Source organism: Penaeus monodon, chromosome 14 (genome assembly GCF_015228065.2).
Source record: "Penaeus monodon isolate SGIC_2016 chromosome 14, NSTDA_Pmon_1, whole genome shotgun sequence".
Lineage (NCBI taxonomy): Eukaryota > Metazoa > Arthropoda > Malacostraca > Decapoda > Penaeidae > Penaeus > Penaeus monodon.
The window spans coordinates 51,365,575-51,388,266 of NC_051399.1; the positions used below are offsets into that span (position 1 = coordinate 51,365,575).

The 22,692-nt window shown below is 31.1% G+C and overlaps 3 non-coding genes and 1 pseudogene across 3 annotated transcripts; 2 read left to right on the forward strand and 2 right to left on the reverse strand.

Moving 5' to 3' along the window:
- The first annotated feature begins 7,896 nt into the window (after nucleotides 1-7,896).
- On the forward strand, nucleotides 7,897-8,091 carry LOC119581369. The gene has a single exon (XR_005229512.1). It is a non-coding gene; the product is annotated as a U2 spliceosomal RNA (small nuclear RNA).
- A 1,388-nt stretch (nucleotides 8,092-9,479) lies between these two features.
- Nucleotides 9,480-9,686, reverse strand: LOC119581391. Its single transcript, XR_005229529.1, has one exon. It is a non-coding gene; the product is annotated as a small nucleolar RNA U3 (small nucleolar RNA).
- Nucleotides 9,687-10,360: 674 nt separating this feature from the next.
- Nucleotides 10,361-10,485, forward strand: LOC119581413 (annotated as a pseudogene).
- Nucleotides 10,486-11,666: 1,181 nt separating this feature from the next.
- Nucleotides 11,667-11,828, reverse strand: LOC119581342. Its single transcript, XR_005229491.1, has one exon. It is a non-coding gene; the product is annotated as a U1 spliceosomal RNA (small nuclear RNA).
- Nucleotides 11,829-22,692: the final 10,864 nt, after the last annotated feature.

The window sequence follows — 22,692 nt, forward strand, 5'->3', positions numbered from 1 at the left end:
TTTTTTTCCCCTTTTTTTTAAAAAAAATTTTGGTTTTTTTTTTTTTTAAAAAAAAAAAATTTTCAAAAAAATTTTTTTCCCCCCTTTTTTTTTTTGGGGGCCTTTTTTTTAAAAAAAAAAGGGGGTTTTTTCCCAAATTTTTTTTTAAAAAAAACCGGGGAAAAAAAAAATTTTTTTTTTAAAAAAAAAATCCCGGAAAACTTTCCCCAAAAATTTTTTAAAAATTTTTGGGGGGTTTTTTTTTAAACGGGGGAACCCGGAAATTGGCCTTTTGGGCCGGGGGGGAAAGGGGGCCAAAATTGGGGGGGGCCCCCCCAAAAAAAGGGGGGCCCCCGGGGGGCAAAAAAAAAATTTTGGGAAAAAGGGGCCCAAAAATTTTTGAAAAAAAAACCCAAAAAAAAGGGGGGGGAAAAAAACCCAAAAAACCCCCCCCCCCAAAAAACCGGGGGAAGGAAGGGGGGGGGGTTTTGGGTTGGGTCCCCGGGGAAAAAAGGGGGTTTTTAAACAATCAATTTTTTTTTTTTTTTGGGGGGGGGGTTATTTTTTTTAAAAACGGGTTTTTGGGGGGGGGCCCCGGGCCCCCCCCAAAAAAGGGGGAAATAGGGGGCCAAAAAATTTTTTTCCCCCCCTTTTTTCCCCCCCCTTTCCCCCCCCTTTTTTTTCCCCCCTTTCCCCCCCCCTTTGGTTTTTAAAATTTTTAAAAAACCCCAAAAAAAAAAAAGGAAATTAAAAAAAAAAACCAAAATTTTTAAAAAAAAACCCCCCCTTTTTTTTGGGGGGCCCCCGGGGGGGGGAAAAAAACCCGGTTTTAAAAAACCTTCCCCGGGGGGGGGGGGCCCCCCGGGAAAAAAAAAAAAGGGGGTTTCCCCAAAAAAAAAAAAAGGGGGGGGGGAAAACCCCCCCGGTTTGGGGGGGGGGTTTTTTTTTTAAAAAAAAACCCGGGGTTTTTTTTTTTTTTTAAAAAAAAACCCCAAAAAAAAGGGGTTGGGGGGTTTTTAAAATTTTAAAAAAAAGGGGGGGGGGCCCCCCCCCTTTTTCCCCCAAAAAAAAAAACATTTTTTTCCCGGCCTTTTTTGGGGGGGGGAAAAGGGGGGCCTCAAAAAATTTTTTTTGGGTTTAAAAAGGGGGGGGCCCCCCCCAAAAATCCCCCAAAACGGGGGGGGGAAAAAGGGGGGGTTTTTTTCCCAAGGGGGGGGGAAAGGGTTTTTTTTTGGGTTTTTTGGGGTTTTTTAAAAAAAAAAAAATTTTAAAAATTTTTTTTTTAAAAAAAAAAAATTTTAAAAAAAATTTTTCCCCCAAAAAATTTTTTTTTTAAAAAAAAAAAATTTTTTTTTTAAAAAAAAAAAAAAAAAATTTTTTTTTGGGGGGGGGTGGGGTGGGGGGGTTTTTTGGGGTTTTTGGGGGGTTTTTGGGGGGGGGGGGGGGCCTTTAAAATTCCGGGGCCCGGGGTTCCGGGGAAAAAAAAAAGTTTTTTTTTTTAAAAAAAAATTTGGTAAAAAAAAATTTTTTTTTTGGGGGGGGGGTTTTTGGGGGGGGGGGTTTTGGGGAATTTTTTTCCCCCAAAGGGCCAAAAAAAGGGCCCCCCCCCAAAAAAAAACCCCCCCGGGGGGGGGGGGGGGAAAAAAAAAAAGGTTTTTTGGGGGTTTTTTTTTTTTTTAAAAAAAAATTTTTTAAAAATTAAATTTTTTTTTTTTTTTCCCCAATTTTTTTTTTTTTTGGCTTTTTAAAAGGGAAAAAAAAGGGGGGGGGTTTAAAGGGGTTTTTGGCCCCAAAAAAAAAAGGGGAAAAGGGGGGGGGCCCCGGGGGGCCGGGGGCCCCGGGGTTGAAAAGGGGGGGGGAAAGGGGGGGGGTTTTTTTTTGGGGGGGGTTTTTTTAAAAAAATTTTTGGGGAAAAAAAGGGGTTTTTGGGGGTTTTTTTTCCCCCCCCCCTTTTTTTTTTTTAAAAAGGGGGAAACCATTTTGGGGTTTTTCGGGCCCCCCCCTTTTTTCCCCCCGGGGTTTTTTTTTTTGGGGGGGGGGGGCCCCCTTTTTTTTTAAAAAAACCCCCCCGGGGAACAAAAAAATTTTCCCCCCCATTTTTTTGGGGGGGGGGCGAAAAAAAATTTTTTTTTTAAAAAAAATTTTTTTTAAAAATAAAAAAAATTTTTCCAAAAAATTTTTTAGGAAAATTCAAAAAATTTTAAAAAAAACCCCCCCCCGGGAAAAAAAAAATTTTAAAAAAAAAAAACCCTTTTTTTGGAAAATTGAAAAAAATTTTAAAATTTTTTTTTTTTTAAAAAAAAAAATTTTTTTTAAAAAAAACCGGGAAAAAAAAAATTTTTTTAAGAAACCTTTTTTTTTGGAAAAAAGGGTTTTTTCCTTAAACCCCCCTTTTTAAAATTTTTTTCCCCCCGGGGAATTTTTTTGGAAAAAAAATTTTTCCTTTTTCCCCTTTTTTTTTTTTTTTTAAAAAAAAAATTTTTTTAAAAAAAAAGATAAAAATTTAAAAAGGGGGGGAAAAAAAAAAAAAAAAAAAAAAAAATTTTTAAAACAAAAAAAATTTTTTTTAAAATTTAAAATTTTTAAAAAAATTTTTGGTTTTTTTTTTGGGGAAAATTTTTTTTTTTTTTTTTTCCCCCAATTTTTTGAAAATTTTTTTAAAAATTTTATCAAAAAAATTTTTAAAAAAAAATTTTTTTTTTGCCAAGAAAAAAATTTTTTTTTTTTTTTTAAAATTTTTAAAAAATTAAATTAGTTAAAAAAAATTTTTTTTTCCCCTTAAAATAAAAAAAAAAAAAAAAATTTTAAAAATTTTTTTTAAAAAAAAAAATTTTTTAAAAAAAATTTTTTTAAAAAAAAAAAAATATATAAAAAAAAAGGGAAATTTTTTTTTTCCCCCCAGAAAAAATTTTTAAAAATTTCCTTTTTTTTTTCCTTTTTTTTTTTCCCCAACTTAAAAAAAAAAGGTTTTTTCCAAAAAAAACCAAAAAAATTTTTTTTTTTTAAAAAAAACCCCAAAAAATTTTTTTTAAATTTTAAAAAAAAAAAAATTTTAAAAAAAAATTTCCTTTAAAAATTTAAAAAAGGGGAAAAAAGGGGGGGGGGGGAAAAAAACCCCTTTTTTTAAAAAAAATTTTTTTTCATTTAAAAATTTTTTGGTTTTTTTTAAAAAAAAAATTTTTTTTTAAAAAACCCCAACCCCCAAAAAAAAAAATTTTTTTTTTTTTAAAAAAAAAGGAGTTTTTTTTTAAAAAAAAAGGGGAAAAAAAAGAAAACCCCAAAAAATTTAAAATTTTTTTTTTTTAAAAAAAAAAGGGGGGGGAAAACAAAAAAAAAACCAAAAACCCAAAAAAAATTTAAAAAATTTTTTTTCAAAAAAATTTTTTTGGGTTTTAAAAAAAAAAATTTGGTTTTAAAAAATTTTTTTTTTAAAATTTTTTTTTTGGGGAAAAAAATTAAAAAAAATTTGTTTTTTTTTAAAAAAAAAAAAAAAACCCCTTTTTTTGGAAATTTAAAAAATTTAAATTTTTTTTTCCCCCGAAAAAAAAAGGGGGGGCCCGGGGAAAAAAAATTTTTAAAAAGAAAAAAAAAAAAAATTATCCCCTTTAATCCCAAAAAAAAAAAAAAAATTTTTTTAAAATAAAAAAAAAAAAATTTTTAAAAAAATTAAAAAAAGGGGGCCCAAAAAAAATTTGGCCCTTTCCCCCCCCCAAAAAAAATTTTTTTAAAAAAAATTTTTTTTTTTTAAAAATAAAAAGGAAAATTTTCCGGAAAAAAAATTTTTTTAAAAAACTTAATTTTCCCTTTTTAAATTTTTTTTTAAAAAAGGCCCATTTTTGGAATTTTTTTTTTTAAAAAATTTTTTTTTTTTTTTTTAAAAATTATAATTTTTTTTAATTTGGTTTAATTAAATTAATTTTTTTTTTTTAAAAAAATTTTTTGGGAAAAAAAAAGGGTTTTTTTTAAAAAAACCCCAAAAATTTTTTTTTTTTTTTTTTTTGGGAAAAAAAAAAAAAAAGGAAAAATTTTCCAAAAAATTTTTTAAAAATTTTAATTAATTTTTAAAAAAAAATTTTTTAAAAACCCCAATTTTTTTTTTCCCTTTTTCAACCATTTTTTTTATATTTTTAAAAAAAATTTCTTTGGGGGGGAAAAAAATTTTAAAAAAAATTGTAATCTTTTTTTTTTTTTCCCCCCCCCCTTTTTTTTTTTTTCCTTTTTTTTTTTGGGAAAAAGGGTTTTTTTTTTCCATTTTTTTTTTTTTTTTTGGATTTTTTCCTTTTTCCTTTTTTTTTTTTTAAAAAGGGGTTTTTTTTTTTGGGGGGTTTTTTAAAAAATTTTTTTTGGAAAAAAAATTTTTTTTGTTTTTTTTTTTTTTTTTTAAAAAAAAAAATTTAAAAAAAAAAAATTTTTAAATTTTTAAAAAATTTTTTAAAAAAAAATTATTTTTTTTTTTAAAAATATGAAAAAAAAAAAAAAAAAAAAAAATTTTTTTATATAAAAAATTTAAAATTAATTTTTTTTTTTTAATTTTTTTTTTTTTGGGGTTTTTAAAAAAAAAAATTTTTAAAAATTTTTTCCCCCCCAAAAAGGGGGGGAAAAAAAAAGGGGAAACCCGGAAAAAAAAAATTTTTTTTAAAAAAAATTTAAAAAAAAAAAAAATTTTTTTAATTTTTTTTTTTAAAAGGGGGAAAAAAAAAATTTTTAAAAAATTTTTTTTTCCCTTTTTGGGGGGAAAAAAATTTTTAAAAAATGGGGGGGGGGGGGCCCCCGGGGCCCCCCCTAAAAAAAAAAGGCCCCCAAAAAAATTTTTTGGGGGCCCCCCGGGGTGGGGGCCCCCCTTAAAAAACCCCCTTTTTTTTTGGGGGGGGAAAAAACAAAAAAAAAAGGGCCCCCCCTCCCCCCAAAAAAACCCCCCCCTTCTTTACAACTTTTTTAAAAAATCTTTTTTTTTTTTTTTTAAAAAATTTTCCCTTTTTTTTAAAAAAAAAAAATTTTTTTGGGGAAAAATTTAAAGTCCTTTTCCTTTAAATAAAAAATTTTTTTCCCTTTTTTAATAAAAAATTTTTTTTTAAATTTTTTTTGGGGGAAAAAAAAAATTTTCCCCACAAAAAAATTCCCCCAAAAACCCTCCATACCCCCCAAAAAAAAGGGGGTTTTTTTTTTTAAAAAAAATTTTAAAACTGGGGAAAATTTTTAATTTTTTTTTTTTAAAAAAAAAAAAAAAAATTTTTTTTTTTTTTTTAAAAAAATTTTTAAAAAAAAAAATTTTTTTTTTGGGGGGGTTTTTTCCTTTCCCCTTTTTAAATTTTTTTTTAAAAAAACCCCCAAAAAACCCTTTAAAAAAAAAAAGGGGGGGGGGGGGTTTTCCCCTTTTTTTAAAAAAAGTAAAAAAAGGGGGAAAAAAAAGGGGGGGAAAGGTGGGGGGGGGCCCCCCCAAAAAATTTTGGGAAAAACCCCGGGGCCCCCCCCCCCCCCCAAAAACCCCCCCTTTTTTGGGCCCTTCCCCTCCCCCCTTTTTTTGGTTTTTGGGGGGGGGGGGGGGGCCCCCCCTTTTTTTTTTTTTTTTGGGGAAGGGGGGGGGGGGCCCCCCCCCCCCCCCCCGGGGGGGTTTTCCCGGGGGTTTTTTCCCCCATAGGGCTTTTTTTAAACCTGCTCTGACCAAAAACCTGGTCCCCGAAAATGATGACGAAAAAGAAAGGGTTTTTAAAAAAAGAAACTGTACATTATGTAGGGTTTACTCATCACAACTGACAAAAAATTTCGAGCAAAAGAAAAACATCATAAAATTTTTATGCCTGCAAATATGACAGCAACAAAACCCCCTTTAAAGAAAAAGGGTTTTAGTGTCTTATGTTCTGCGGAAGGGGGAGTGAGTGAGTGGTGAGGAGTGGGTGTGTGTGTGGACAGCGAACATGAAAGAGAGTAAAAATGAGAGTGACCTCACAGAAAAAAGTTCACAAACATGGAAAATTAAAAATTCAAAATAGAAAAAAAAGATTTAAAAAAGCAATGCTATTTTTTACAAATTTTTTCAACTACCACACTGAAATTTAAATTTAAAAATGCGACAGAATGTACGCATTAATGAATGGTTTAGTGAAAAAATATTTTTGCAAGCTTTCTAATAAGTGTTTTCTTCTCGGGGGGGGAAAAATTTTGAAAAGGGCCAGGTAGCCGTCCCCCCCTATCTCGATGGGGGGATCCTATGCCCAAAAGGGTGTAGAATCAGGGGACCTTTGGCCCGAAAAAATCTGTAAATAAACCCGCTTTTCCGAGTATCTGTGAAAGGGCCTCATCACATTTCCCCACGATAAACTTTACGAATCAAACTACTGCTTGGGGTGTACCCCAAAAATGCAAGAGAGTGAAAAAGGGGGTGATTTAAAAAAAGCAAATAATGATTCTACTTTTAAAAAAACCCAGTCCCCCACAAAAATTTAAAGGTTTTTAACTGCATTCACATGATTTAAAATTTCCGGTCGAAAACCCAAAACTTCGGTTCTATCATACCTAAATTTTTAATATGGGGGCATTTTTGGGGTTTAAAGCATCCCCCCCGGGGCTATGAAATTTTTTTGGGGGAAGATCCTAAAGCTATACTCAAAATAAATTGATAAAAAATCGTGTTACAAGCTCAAAATTTTACCCGAAGAACGTGTCCCAAAGAGCAATGTAAAGGTTTCAAAGTTATCCCAGGTGCCCAACCCCATCAACAACCAAATTCCCGGAAAAAAAGTGGGCATCTCTTGAAAATTTTCCCTGTCTTTACGACCCGGGAAAGGGGAAAAATAATTTAAAATTAAACCCAATTTATTTAATTTAGCGTATTCGGTTTGGGTTTACCCCTTTCCGTGATCACACAGTAATGTGATCAAGGAGAAGAAACGTGGGGAAACATACCCTTTGCTGTCACTTAGCCCTTTTACCCCAAAAAAACCAACGGGAGACGACTGCACCACGGCCTTTAAAAAAAATTTTTTTGGGGAGAAAGGAAGGGAAAAAAAAAAAGAGGCCCACTTTTATTTTACGTGGATTTGACACATCGTAGATCCCTGGAAGAGGTTGGGGACGATTTGGGGGACTTTTTGTTGTGAGCCCAAAAGGGGTGCAACAACCCCCCGGGTACCAGTTTAATGGGGTCAGAAACCCTTTGTACAATGGCTACAGGGGTAGTTTTTGTTGTTAAGGGCGGCCTTTTACTTTTATTAATGAAGAGTACAACCCATTTAAAAGAAAAACCCCCGAGATTTATGTCTTAGGGTAAAAGTGGGGCGAGGGTCACATGTCCCGGGCGGCCAGCCCTGAAGGGGAAACTAACCTGGCCCTTATCACGTTGGCCCTGAGCACGAACTGGAGGTCCGGGTGAGGTCAGAAAATCGTCAACTACCTTGCTGAAATTGATGGTTCTAAAATGAAATTGGACCCCCAAGGCAAACAAAACCCCATGGTCTACTGGTAAAAAGGAAATTTTCAGAAGTCGTGTTATGTACATGCCACACCGGGATGTTTACGCATGTGGGAGACTTTAATTTGCAAAAACATGACAAAAAATGCGGCTGTGAGTAAGGGGGCTATATTTTAATTAAATACCCTTTTATGGAAACTTTCCCTGTGGTGAAACGCGTGCGCTTATTAGTGCGGGCGTGCATGGTGGGGATTTTGTTAGTAAAGGCCCTTTTGTGAAAATGGTTTAAAAGCAACGGTTTTTTTCCCATTACTTGGAAGTTTCCTGAAGTTAAAAACTGCTTTAAATCCCCCAAAAAAGTTTCTTTCATACAAACACAAATCATTGCCGTAAACCCAAAACAATATTTTAAAAGCTCCCAAAAACAATTTTGTTGCTACACAAGGGGGCTTCACTAACAAGTCTCATCAGTAAACCCTTTCTGGGCACACAAACCCGGGTTTTAGTATCGCCCTTCCCCGGCCTTTGGGGTAAGATCAAAGGTAGTATCTGGTTTTTGATCACTTAAAATCTGGGGAAAGATCCCCCCTGTGGGGCTAAAATATTAAAATTATTTTTTTGGAAAAAGGGGGAAGGGTAGGGGCTTGCTCCAACTTTTTCGAGGCCCGGGCCCCGAGCAGTGCCCCCTGGATGGTCCACTCCCTATAGGGAAATATAATATATTGAATTTGATTTTTGAATTTTTACGAAAACCAAGTCCCCCTCCCCCCGTAAATAGGAAATAGGCGACGCTCTACGGCATTCCACACGTTGTCGGTTTTAAAAACAGGGCCCCCAAAAGTCCTCCACTCCCCTTTTGGAGGAAACTTTAATTTAAACCCTTGTATAACGTTTTTTCAATTTTCATAAAATGCCTGATGCGCTATTTTGTTTTAAAAAAAAAATGTCAAAAATGAGTCGCTATTTCCTCCCGATTACCCATTTAATCAAAAACATTTAAAATTAAAAGAATTATAGGAAGTCCGTGTCAAAGGTATATTAATAATATTTAAACATATCAAAAATTTGGGAAACCCGGAAAAAACAATTTTTTTCTTCCCCTGTGCCCCTTCAAATTTTATCCCCAGCGGGATATTAAGTGCAAAACGAAACATATATTTAACAATTTTTTTACTAAATGAAAAACAAGGACCCGAACCCTCCCCTGCCCCCAAAACCCCCCCCCAGAACAAATAATTAAAATATTTTTATAGAAATTACATTGTAATTAAACCTAATTTTCCCCTGTATAATTTTTTATGTCCCCCTAAAAAAAGCTAGTATTAAAAAAGGTTTCCCCAAAAAGGGGGCTTTTTCAGATTTTTATTCTTTGTTGCCGGAGATCGGTGAAGTAAAGCAGTTCCCAAATTGGGAATATGTAAACATATTTTAGAAATTTAAAACATTTTTTCTAAAGCACGCGGGTATTTAAAAAAATTCTGAGAAATGGAAATTTACTAGGGTTTTCCTTTTTCCTTTGAAGTGGACGGAGGGATTGCAATACCTCAGGATTGATCTACAAAAACTGTCTCGGGGGAAAATATTAACTGATAAAATATTGTATAAAAACAATAAAGTTAACATCAAACCTTTAAAATCGGAAAATGTGTGAAAGACCCGCATGCTTTCCCCTTCCATGAGGAAAATCTATGCCTCCAAAAACTTTTAAGTGCACAAAATGAAGTAATGCCCAATGGGAAATTTTTTTATAGAAAAAGAAAATACCCTCCATGGAAAAAAATTCAAAATAAATCTTTTCGAAATTCACAACAAACCAAATCAAGGGGGTAATTAAAAAAAGAAAAGTAAAAAACTAACAACGGTTTTGGGAGTGGCATTAATGAAATGCTATCAAAAAATAAAAAAATAATATATTTTAACTTTAAAAAAATGAATATTTTTACAGTGATTATAAAAAGAACCTACAAAAGGTACTCGGGGTTTTTTTTTTTCGAAAACTACGAACAGAGGGGCCCACCAATTTATATATAGGGGTTTTTTTTTTCCCTGTCGGAGGTTTTTCAAAAGTTCAAGAATATTTAGTGGACTGATATTTAATCATACCTTGTGATCCTCCTCTCAACCCTCGGAAAAAAAAAGAGTCAGAACGGTCATCAAAAATCTCAAGCAAAAAACTTGTGAGCCGCTTCCCGTCAGGGGATTAAAACTAACTCCCCCTCGTGGTGAAAATATTCCCCAGAATTTTAGGGGGAGAAAAACCCCGGGAATGCACTATGAAGTGATCCCCAAAGAGATCCCTTAGTTTTTACTTTTTAGATTTTTCCACAGCCCCGCATTTTACCCGAAAACTTTTTTTTCAAACACCGGGTTTTTCCCCGCGTTCATGTGTTAGCATACCCTAAGGGTGAATAAAGTTGGGCAAGTTTTTTCCATTTTGAAAATTTACATAACCTAAAAACTATCTAATGAAATCTATACAGAAAAAAAAAGTGGAACTTGTTTTTCTATCGATAGTTTAAAACAAAACATTTATCATTCGCGGCCAGGGGCATACTAAACTACATGAAAGGAAAATCTTCCATTACCTATTCCCAAAGCATATCCATCAAATTTAAATTACCCTATTTCTAGGGACTATAAGGTAATCCCAATGTGGGAATAAAAGGTTATGTATCTTAAAAAAGTTATCCGTGGGTTTATGATTTAAGGGACCCCAAAATTCCTCCTCATATGGATGTTACAATTTTAAATTTTTAAATTCAGGGTTTTTAAAAACCAAACCCGGCTTAAAATACTTCGTTTTAAAGTAAATGCCCTGACACACACTTTTCTTTTGTTTCGTGCTAATCCTTTTTTGATTAAAAAAACAATTTTTGGGTTTTTTCCCAAGAAAATGCCCTTTTTTTCCCTTCTAATTTCGCTCTCCCCCCCTCAGTCTTTCCTTTTTTTGGGCAACTTGATTTCCTTTATTTTTAACTCTGGTTTTTCCCCTTTAAAAGCATAAATCTTTCGCCTTTTACTAAAGATTTTCCCTGGAGGGGAAAAAAATCAATGAGTCCTTTCTCATTTTTTTTATAGCCCCCTTCCGGTGGGGGGAAATTTAACATACGCAATAAAAAATTTCCCCCAAAAAGTAATCTTGTATAAAAGGGTAAAAATCTGGATGTATTTTAATTAGTTTTAGGGACTACATAAAAATTTCAACCTTTTCCCTTTCCCCGGCTAAACAAAATTTCTTTTTTTTTTTATATCATTTTTTTACATTATTTTTTATTAAAAAAAGCTATCAGTTGGTGTTCGAAACTTTAAATTTATTTTCTGTATTTTTTCAGTTCTAATCCCCACTTGCTTATCCTAATTTTTATTTTCTTTTGGGGGTTTAAAGGGATTATCCTTTTATACAAATAAAAAATGTGCAAAAACATTAACTAGATTTTTGGAAATGTTGGGACTACATTAAGACGTTTTGGGCCCACCTGCTGTTTATATATAGATATTTTACATTTCTCAAAACCACTGATCTACTCCCGTGCAAAAAACCCCTAAATTATATATTTATCTTCTATATGTGTTTAAAAATATAAAAGTGTGTGGACATACATTTTTTAAATTTCAAATATATGAAAAATTAAATAAAAAATTTAACCCTAATATTTTAAAAGGGATAGGAAAGTAGGGCAAAAAACATGTACCACATATATGCCCACCCAACTATATAGCAGAAATCTGTATGGGAAAAAACGCAATTATAATTAAAAATAAAAGTTATTTCCAGTTCATATTATTTTTTACGAAATAACATCCCTTAAGTAAAAAAAAACAATGCACAATTTTGGTTTTTATGAATTTAAAATTTTGAACTAAATTGGAAATCTCATAAAAATAAAAAGGGAAAATTTAAACAAATGTAAAGGGACCTTTTCTTCCCTATTTGATACGTCAAATTTTCCTTTTAAATACCCTTTTTTTTTCATTGTATACAATTTGGGTTTTCCTGCTTTGACACAAACAATCGTTCAAATTTTGCAGCCAAATCGAAATATAGATCAATATATTTATGCCAAAATTGGCATAAAATTTCCCCGGATAAAAAAAGAAGGGCCCGGTTTGCTATTTTTTTTTTGGGGAAGTTTTTTCATTGAAAAATCATTGGGGATGTATCAAAACTGAAATTTTCTAACAGTTTTTTCCAACCCCTTTATGAAACTTTGGGCCCCATAAGGTTTTAAAGGGTTTGGGTTTTTCCCATGGAATTCTCAAGTGTATCGAAATGTAATATGGGGGATTTGCGCGAACCATCCCCCCTAAACAAAAATTTTCGCCAAACGAGTTAACCAAATTTTGGGGTTAAACGCAGGGGGCAGCCCCCCCGGAGTGCAATGGTGAGCCTCCTGGGGGAACCGCCCCCGTGATCCCGGTTTTTCCCGTGCCCGGTAAGTATCTTTCCCCCAACCCCCGCCCGAAACCCCGCCATCACATGAGAACCCCCCCGCTCTACAACACTTTATACAAAAATACCAAGTTGGAATTTTCTTTTACGGTTTGACTCTTCTAGTGAATGCCCCTTTGGTTTTTTTTTCAAAACTGTTTCGGAAAAAAAAAAGGGGCAATTTTATTCCTTCAAAAATAAAATCCTTATCATAACGTAAATTACGTGTTTTAAAAGCTTTTTTCCCCCCTGTTTCTTCTGTTATTCCCAATTTTTCAAACGTGATTTTTATGGCATAACATATGAAAATCCACACCCAAACATCGAAAATTTCATCTAACCCTCAAGGAAACCCTAAATTTCAGATGGATACATATCTACGAACATAGTCGATAAATTTAATATTCACATGATTTGAAAACACTCAGGGTTTAGCATTTTTTTTAAATCTTGCTTATATTTCGCAAAAACTAAAATATATCAAAATGGAAATAATGGTTTTGGGGTTTGAAAAAATATATATGTATTAAAAATGGGGTTTTGGGAAAAAAAAACCAAAAAAAGTATTCGTGTGTTGGCGTACGTTTTTTCTATAAGTATTAAAAAACGTTTTTGTGCGTGTGGCGGCCCTGTCAAAATGTGCGGGATATACAGGGGCCCAAAATAATTTTTATTTGTAAAAAGATCTTTTGGGGGAACGTCTATGCAGGGGTTTTGTCTGTGGATGTGAACGTGTGGGGGGTGCGGGAGTGTCTTGTTTACGCGCAGGTATGTTAAATAAAGGTTTTCTTTTTTAAAGGTTTGGTTTCGTTGAAATCCGGCCGTGGTCCCCTCCAGCATAAGGAAAAAATTTAAAAAGGTAATTTTCAAAAGTTGGATGTCTTTACCTTCCTGGGAGGGTTCCCTTTCCTTTTCACAAACTGGTACCTTTTGGGTTAATCATTTAAATCTTTTTGGGGTGGGGAAGGCTGGGGGTTTTCCCCTTTTGGGCCCCAATGGCCCGGTAGGGAATCCGGGAAGTTCCCTTTTCCCCCGGGGGGGAAAAACGTGGGTTTTTTTTTAATTTTTTTTGATTAAATTTTTTCCTTCTCCCTCGGTTTGCCGTTTTCACCATTCGGACCGGGTTTACGATCAAGGGCCTTCCCTATTTTTTCTTAACAATTTAAGGGTGGGTTTTTTTTTGTTTTTAACCCTTTCCTTTTTTGAATAAAACCAAAAAATTTATTTTAAACCCCCCCAATTATTGAGCTTCCCCTTTCCACCCCAAAAATTTCTATAAACAATCCAGGTTTAAGTTTTCCCAAAAGGGGGGAAAAGCCGCCGGGGTGACCGACCTCCGAACAATTTCGTCGGGGAAAATTGAGTCCCCTCTAAACCTTTTTTCCCCCCGCCGCGCCCCCTTAATTTAAAAAGGGTTTAATTAAATGGGGTTTAAAAAACCAAAAAATAAAATTTTCCAAAAATTTTCTTTCTTAAAGCCAAAATTAAAAATTTTTTTGGAATTCCCCAAACGGGTTTTTAAAGGGAAAATTTCTAAAAAAAAGGGAAACATTCTTTAATGCAAAACAATTATTTTCAATTAAAATCTAAAAAAGAGTTGGAAAATACCGGTAAAACGTTCCCCTTAATTCAACAAAAATTTGAAAAATATGGGGAACCCAATTTATTTTTTGGGAAAAAAAAAAGGGAAAAAAATGGTTAGGGGCTTTAAAAAATTTGCCCGTGGATTTTTTCCCCGGGATTCCATGGGGGTTTTCCCCCTACTTAAAAACAACTTTAAATTTTAAAATTTATTTATCATTTTTAAATTTTCCCCTTGTCCTTTCTTAAACAAAACAATTAAATATTACAAATTTTCCCTTGAATAGGGTAATAATCATTTTAAAAAAAATATATAAATTTATATTTAAAATTATAAAAAAAAAAATAAATATTTTAAAAATAAATTTTTATACCCTAATAAATCCCCAAATTTAAAATATTTTAATAATAAAAAAAATTATAAACAAAAATTTATTTTATAAAATTTTTTCCCCTATAATAAAATAAATAATAAATTAATAAAAATAAAAAAAAAAATACAAAAAAACCAAAAAAAAATAAAAATTTTTAAAACAATAAAGAAAAATAAAAAAAAAAAAGAAAAAAAAAATAAGAAAAAAATAAAATTTTAAAAAAATAAAAAAAAAAAAAAAAAAATAACAAAAATAAAAATTACTAACAAAAAAATATAAAAAAAAATAAAAATAAAAAAATAACAAATAAAAAAAAAAGGGATACTAAAAATTAAAAAGATTTAAAAAAAAAATAAAATTTTAAAAACCAAAAAAAAAATAAAAATTTTTAAAAAAAAAAATTTAAAGATTTAAAAACCCATAAAAAAATAAAAAATTTTTAAAAAAAATAAAAATAATTTTCTAAATTATAAACAATAAAAATTTTTCATAAAATAATAAAATTTAATATTATTTAAATATATTTTTAAATAATTTTAAAACAATTATTAAATAAATAAAAAACCCTTTAAAAATTTTTTTATATAATAATCAAATTTTAAATATATAAAAAAATATAAAATTTTAATATAAAATATAATAATTAATATATTTAAAAAAACCCAATCTATATTTTGATATATAATAAAAATTTAAAATTAATATATCTATATTTTATATAATATATATAATAGAAATTATAAAAAAATATTTATATATACATATATATATATAATTTATATATACAATAAAACATAAATATACATATATATAATAGAATATTTAAATATATATATATATCAAAATATATTATATAATATAAAATTATAAAAATATAAAAAACTTTATATATATATAAGCAAATTACAAAATATTAAAATTATATATATATATATAAAATATAAAAAATATTTTAAATAATAAAAATTTTAATAAAATATATATATAATATTATATATATATATATAAAAATCTAAATAATATACTTTATTTTAATATACATATATATAAAATTTATAAAAATAATATATATAAATATATATATAATTTTAATATAATATTTTATTTATATACAATACATTTTATAAAATTATATATAATAATATATAATATTTTATATATCAATAATAATATATAATAAATCTAAAAAAATATAAAAAATATCTTTATAAATTTTAAAAATATAAAATTATATCAAAAAAATATATCTATTAATAAATTAAAATTAAATATAATGATTTTTTTTATTAACTTTAAAAATTTTTATAATATATTATATATTAAAAATTATATATATATTATATTCACAATATATATTATAAAATATATATATATAATAATATATAATATATTATTTTAATATATATTATATTATTATATATATTTTATATTATAATAAATATATAATATAATATAATATTATAATATACAAAATTATATACTATAATAAATACACAAAATATAACAACGTAAAATCTTTAAGATATATTGTTTACAAAATTTTTTAAGTTCCGACCCCATTTTTCCAGAGCACAACAAAAAAACATGTGTGCCCAGGAATTCCCCTGGGTCCGGGCCCTCGTCACCCCAAAGCATTGGTTTTTTTGAGTCATAAAACGAATTTTTATAGGGTAAATTCAGATTTTTCAGAACTTTAGCACTTAGTTTTTGCCTACCCTCAGTCCCTTTGTTTTTTCCGGGTTTTGCAGGACTACAGTAAGCGTAGTCGGCAGCCCACCCGACCGCAGTATCTTCTACACAGGGGGGAGGATTTGTTTTTTGACTTTGCTCAAGTAAAATCCTGAGTATTCAAAATTTGGATACGAACTGCCCAAGTGAGCCGTATATTAAAAAACCTATGCGCTGTAGTAGATGCCAAAAGTTTGGGACACCCCTTTTTACGAGCAATGATAAAGACCTGGTAAATTGAATGTGGTAAATGTGGCTGAGCTCAGACATGCGGGACGTAAGCTCTCAAGTGTGCTAACTGTGAACTACCCATCAATCTGGTTTACTGAGGCAGCGGCTTAAAGGACACTGAAATTTTTGATACATGAGAGCATGAATTTACCGTGAAGCCAAGAGGAAAGTTTGACAACAAACAATTATTTTTCTGCCCTTTCCGCAGCAACAACACCCAGTGTAAAAAGCATCAGTCAGGACTTGCGGCAAAAGACAAAAAATTGCAGAATTAAAGGCATACCAGAAATTGCAGAATTAAAGAAACTCCTAAAGAATTAAGAAATTGAATATAAAATTCAACAAATTGCTAAATTAAACCCCAGAAAACAGCAGCAGCATCAAGGATGATCATCCCAAAAAACACAATCTGATCGAACCTTGTCCAGACGGTCCTGCTAGGAGCGCTAGGAGGTTTCTCGGAAAATATCTTCTACTGGGCGTCTCAAGCATGAGACGCAGGCATACAGGCTACTGTCTCCAAAATACCCATGGAGGCCCTGGGTAGCGAGGGGAAAGAGGCAAGGCACTTCCAACCCATAAAATGTAATCTTCACCTTTAAACCATTGTACAAGGGAACTGTCGAAGTCTTTGACTAAAGTTAAATGACCCAGGATTATAGCATCATCTTAAGCTCCGATGTAATAGTTCTCCAATCTGGTCAAATGGGGTCGTTTCGCTAGGACTACCATCTGTGTCAGAAGGAAGGAGGAGGGTAGGGTGAGGCGGAGTCGCCTTTGTACATTAAACCTAAGCTCCCATTCCTGTAGTGGGGAAATTTGATTCACTTGGAGTATTTTCACATGCAAATAAAATCAGTAACAAGTAATCGACTACATGTTCAGTTTATTGTCACATGATAATGTGGAATTTTATGATGACCTTTTGTCTTCAGGATACCCTGTCACAAAAAAATTTTAATTTTAGACGATTTAATGCTCATCATAGTTATGGGGTTTCCCTACGGCCGGAGGGGGGAGGTAGCAAGTAGTTAAGTTGTTTAAAGATTTTTGTCTGATCTTAGACGATGGTAGTTCGACGCGGGGGACGTAATCCCAGTACTTTTTACTTTATTGGCCTATCCTAGTCTCTTCACAATAGCAGCAAGTACCGGGGCACACCATTGAAGACTCGTTGGAACCCGATCATCTTCTATTTTTTTTGAATAACCCAGCAACACAACGGGAATACCTTAGCACCTAAATTTTAACATAAAACACCCGATGGGTCACTTACAAAGAGCGTCAAGTTCGAACTTGATAAAAACCATTGCTGATAAAGTAAACAATATTCAGATTGGATTTTAGATTGCAGCAGGATATCCATTCTAAACCTTCGACAGATAGGTTAAGCATAGAGTTCCACGGGGGACCTGGGACTGCGCAGGACGCTGTGCCAACAAAATAGGGCCTCAGGCTTTCAAAAAATATCAAAAGAGAACCTTTCAATTAAAAAACAAGCAAGAGCTAGGACCCTAAAAATTAACAAACAAAATGATTCCGCGGAGCTTGTCTCTACAATTACAGCATCACCATAATATCACAGTTTGGTCCACTGTAAATAAAATAAATAAAAAAAAAACACTTCACAATTTAAAATACATTAAAGAGGGACCAATTCCGATTCACCTAGAGGAATTGCTAATGCACTCGCCAAGCAGTTCTCATATACAAGCAGCTCAGACAATTACCATCCCGCATTCCTGACCACCAAGGAAAGCGGGAGCTGCAACCTATTCACTTTGCCACGGGAGATAATCTTGATTAAATCAAGTTCTAACAATGGATGAGCTTATTCCCAGCTCTAAAGCCTCGTAGAGGAACATCCCAGGCCCCAATGAGATTCGATATGAGATGATCTTAAACATGATGCCATGATTAAGTTGTTAGAAGTGTACAATGAACTGGAATGCCACACTTTCTAAAATCATCGCACTTTGCCACATCATTCCCCTATTGAAAGGAGGGGCAAATTCCACATCTGCCATCTCATACCGCCCAATTTCGCTCACAAGTTGCTTATGTAAAGGGCACGAACGATTTGTTAACAGTAGGTTATTGCATTTTATAAATTCCTGTATTTTACTATTGACCGGCGGATTCTTGATACACTAGTCATAGTCATGTTTATATTCGGAGGCAATTAAAAAAAAAAATATTTCGGTATTTTTTAGATATAGAAAAAGACTACAACCCTGACATGGTGATATGGCCCACTCAGAAAGCTTTATGCTTTTTGGATTATGCGGAAACTTGCCTCGTTTTATTCAAATTTTTATTTAAAACAGAACTTTTGTCAAACTTTTTCCCCACAATGTCACTTTTTCGGACATTTTGTCCAGACAAAAAGGGTCTTACAGTAAGGTCACGAACGATTTGTTAACAGTAGGTTATTGCATTTTATAAATTCCAGTAATTTACTAGTTGACACGGCGGATTCTTTATAAACTAGTCATATCATGTCATATTCGGAGGCAATTAAAAAAGATTTTTTTATTTCGGTATTTTTTAGATATAGAAAAAGCCTACAACATGACATGGTGATATGGCCCACTCAGAAAGCTTTATGCTTTGGATTATGCGGAAACTTGCCTCGTTTTTTCAATTTTTATTTAAAACAGAACTTTCTGTCAAACTTTTTTCCCCCAATGTCACTTTTTTCGGACAATTTGTCCAGAAAACAGGGTCTTACAAGGAAATGTCTTGTCGCCCAAAATTATTTCCATGTACGATCAGTGGTATTTTACCAGCTCCCCTCGGAATCTTAAATACAAATTGCATCCAAATGGCACTGGGTATGATTCATAATGGGCTCCAATGGGGATGTAAGTTTTCCATAAGAGAGTATTGGGGTAATTTATTCACATAGGAGGAAGCCGAACATCAGGCTAACTCTAAGAAAAAAAAATCACCAAATACCTCTTCAAAAGTCTTTGATAAATAGACTCAATTCGAAAGACCCATTGGTCAGTTAAAGAAAAAAAAAAAAAAAAAAAAACACTTTAATTAAATAAAGTGCATTTCTGGTAATAAATGGGGGAGCTGATTGAAAGTCTTTGCTAATGATATATAATGCCCCGATTAGTTCGAAAATAGATTATGAGTCAATCGTGTATGGCTTGGCATCGAACTCAATTTTGAAAAGTTTGTTTGTTGTGCAGAATGCTTGTTTGCATGCGTGTCTTGGAGCCTTGAAGTAGAGTCAAGGTACCTCCCTCCGACCCCAGACTTGCTAGTTAGCACTGACCTATGTCGCAAAGGTAGCTCGAGACCCAAGCCATCCTATTTGGGAATAGAGGCATTAGGCCCTTTGCCACGCGAATTCACCACCTCGTCGAGAAAGTCGATATAGATCTCTTACCATCGATACCCTGGCTCAATCAAATATAGCGCCATGGAAACCCCCAATTTTTCTATTAAGGAAGCTGGCTTCCATCAGCTAAGACCATAGTGCCGGAGGTGGAGGGACGCCAGAGGTTCAGAGATCTTTATTAAACATCTCTGTACAAGCCATGAGTGCCCTAAACAATGGTTGTGCTGGTTGGTAGTGATAGTGGTTATTACGGGGTTTGGGTCTTTACTAAGGTAGGTACTACACAGTGAAAAGAACATACGAGACCATGTCTTCGAGTAAGGGCTGAGCACGCAGTTGCGTGTCAAAATGATTTCTGTGAGCGAACTGCGAGATCAGACGAGGTCAGATATAATTGTCATCTAAACCCACGCTGAGGCGTTGGTTCCTAACTTGACTTAGAGCAGCGTGGTCTATTGTCTAATGGCCTACACAAATCGTGCTTATGCACAGAGTATAATCTCCCTTTTTTCCATACATATATACACCGACGGCTAAAAGACAGCTGAATGTGTGGGAGCGGGTGTATGGTCGACTGAATGTGAACTGAAATTCAGACTGCCAAATCAAACTTTCTGCCATTGATAAAGTTTTAGAGTTTGCACTATCGATGACCCACGAGAGAATTTTTTTTCTGATTCATGAAGTTCACGTAAAGCCATTAAATCATTAGAAACCACCAAAAATGAACGACTGGGTAATGTCATTCGTAAGTTATATGGTGCCCAAAAAATCAAACAAGCTATATGGTACCATGCCACTTTGTTATCCATGGCAATGAACATGCTGACAAATCAGCCGGGTCAACTGGTGATCTGGAACTTGGCATAGTCCGTACAGTGTTTTGTGTCTCTTATAAAAACAAAAATACATCAGCGGCAAAATGAGTGGACCAACCTACAAAAAAGCAATAAAATCAATCCAACAATAGAACTGTGGGGGACAGCCCATAGGAAAGATTGAAGGGAGGTGGTGGTGGTGTTGGCCCGTCTTAGGGTCAGTGCCACTAGATTAACCCTCCTCTACCCTTATATCGAGAAAACTTCCCCTACAATACACTGATTGAAATACAACCTCACAATAACCTATATATTAACAACCCCAGAATTCAAAAATAACAATAACCATAAAAATATTTTCGAATTAAAATATAGAATTTACATATCAAATCTGCTATCAGGTGATGAAAAATAGTAATAGCTTTCCTATGGGAGACAAACGTTACGACCTTACATAGATGAAATAAATAGGATCATTGGATTAATGATCTTGGCTTCTGTTAACATGGCCCTATGCCGCTGGTCGATAGCTAAGAAATCCAACAAAACAAACAAATTATCTACATAAATACTATACCTAATATGATACTATATACACATACATGATAATAAAATATAATGTTATATATATAGGCTATGTATGTTACAGCAGCCCAAATATATCAGACTTATACCATACAGCATATATATGCCCACCCAAAATTAAGTCAAACATATGATATATCACATACAGGAAAAGATCAATATACAGATAGAATATATAATTTATATATAATATATATTATATTATATATATATATATATATAAATAATAATATAATATATATATATAATATATAGGAAACACATGCATAGTTTTTTACACATATACATAAAATATATATTTCTATACAAACACACATTTTTATATACATATACATATATATATATAATATTATATATATAAATAATATATATATAAATACATATATATATATTATATATATATATATATTATTATATATTAAAATAAATATACATATGCACACACACATATAGAATATTAAAACAATTATACAAATAAATTCATAATATCATACTGCATATATAAAAAAATATTTGGATATACATACATGGATAAACATAACACGCAAAGTATAATGTATGTATTTTATGTATATAATATATATATATATAATATTATTAATATATATATATTAATTATATATATAAATATATAAATATATTATGTATATAAAAATATATATTATTATATGTGTGTGTGTGTGTGTGTTTTGTGTGTGTGTGTGTGTGTTGTGTTTTTGTGTGTGGTGTGTGTGTGTGTTGTTATGTGTGTGTGTGTGTCTAATAATAACATATATAAACACATATGCAAATGCATATTTATACAATATATATATAAATTTTTATATAATATATATATATATATATATATATATTATATATATATATTATATATATATATATATATATATGTTTTATATACAAAGTATATATATACATGATATAATACAATGTATATTATACATGAATATATACATAAGAATAAATTTTAAATAAGAATATGCATAGGCATGTACATTTTATATAATATATATAATAAAATATTACTATATATATACTTAAGAATATTATATATAAGGATATATATATATATATATTATATATATTATATATATATATTATATATAAAATATAATACTTGTGTTTAAGAGTGTGTGTGTGTGTGTGTGTGTGTGTGTGTGTGTGTGTGTGTGTGTGTGTGTTTTTGTTGTGTGTGTGTGTGTGTGTGTGTGTTTGTGTGTGTGTGTGTGTGTGTTTTTGTGCATGTGCGTGTTTCGTGGGTGTGCATGTGCCACAGGTGTGTGGGGGGGTGTCATGTGTGGGTGGGGTACAGTATGTGTGTATGTGTGTGGTGGGGTAAGTATGTGTGTATGTGTGTGGGGGTACAGATGTGGTATGGTGTGTGGGGTACAGGTGTGTAACATGTCTATGTGATACATTATATGCATGTGGGGCATGTATTTATACTTATACATATTATTCAAAATATACATAAAATATAAAAATAGATATATAATATATATATATTTTAAATATATATATATAATATATATACATACATAGATACTATATAAACATAAACTATATATAAAGGGCATATAAAGACATTAACACATATACATACATACATATTATATACTTTTACATAATTATATATTTCATATATATATTATATATGATATATAATATATATATATATATATATATATAATTATTTATGTATTTTATATATATATATATATATATATTATATATATATATATATTTATGTATATAATTATATATATATCAGAATAATGTCAACATACATATATATACATATTATAAATATATCTACACATATTTAACATTATAATAATATAATAATATAATATATAATAATATATATATATATATATATATATTATAAAAGTATATATATAATAATTATATGTTTTCAATTGTAGATATATTTAATATATGTATATATATGTATGTTGACATGTATTTCTTAAAATATATATATTACATACATTATATATACTATATATAAAATATAAAATATTATAATATATATATATATAATATCTGATATATTATATATAATCTATCTTTATATAATATATAATATGTATATATATATATTAACTTTTTATGTATATAATATACATATATTTTATAATATATATATATTTATATACATATAGTATATATTTTGATATATATCTATATATACATATAATATATGA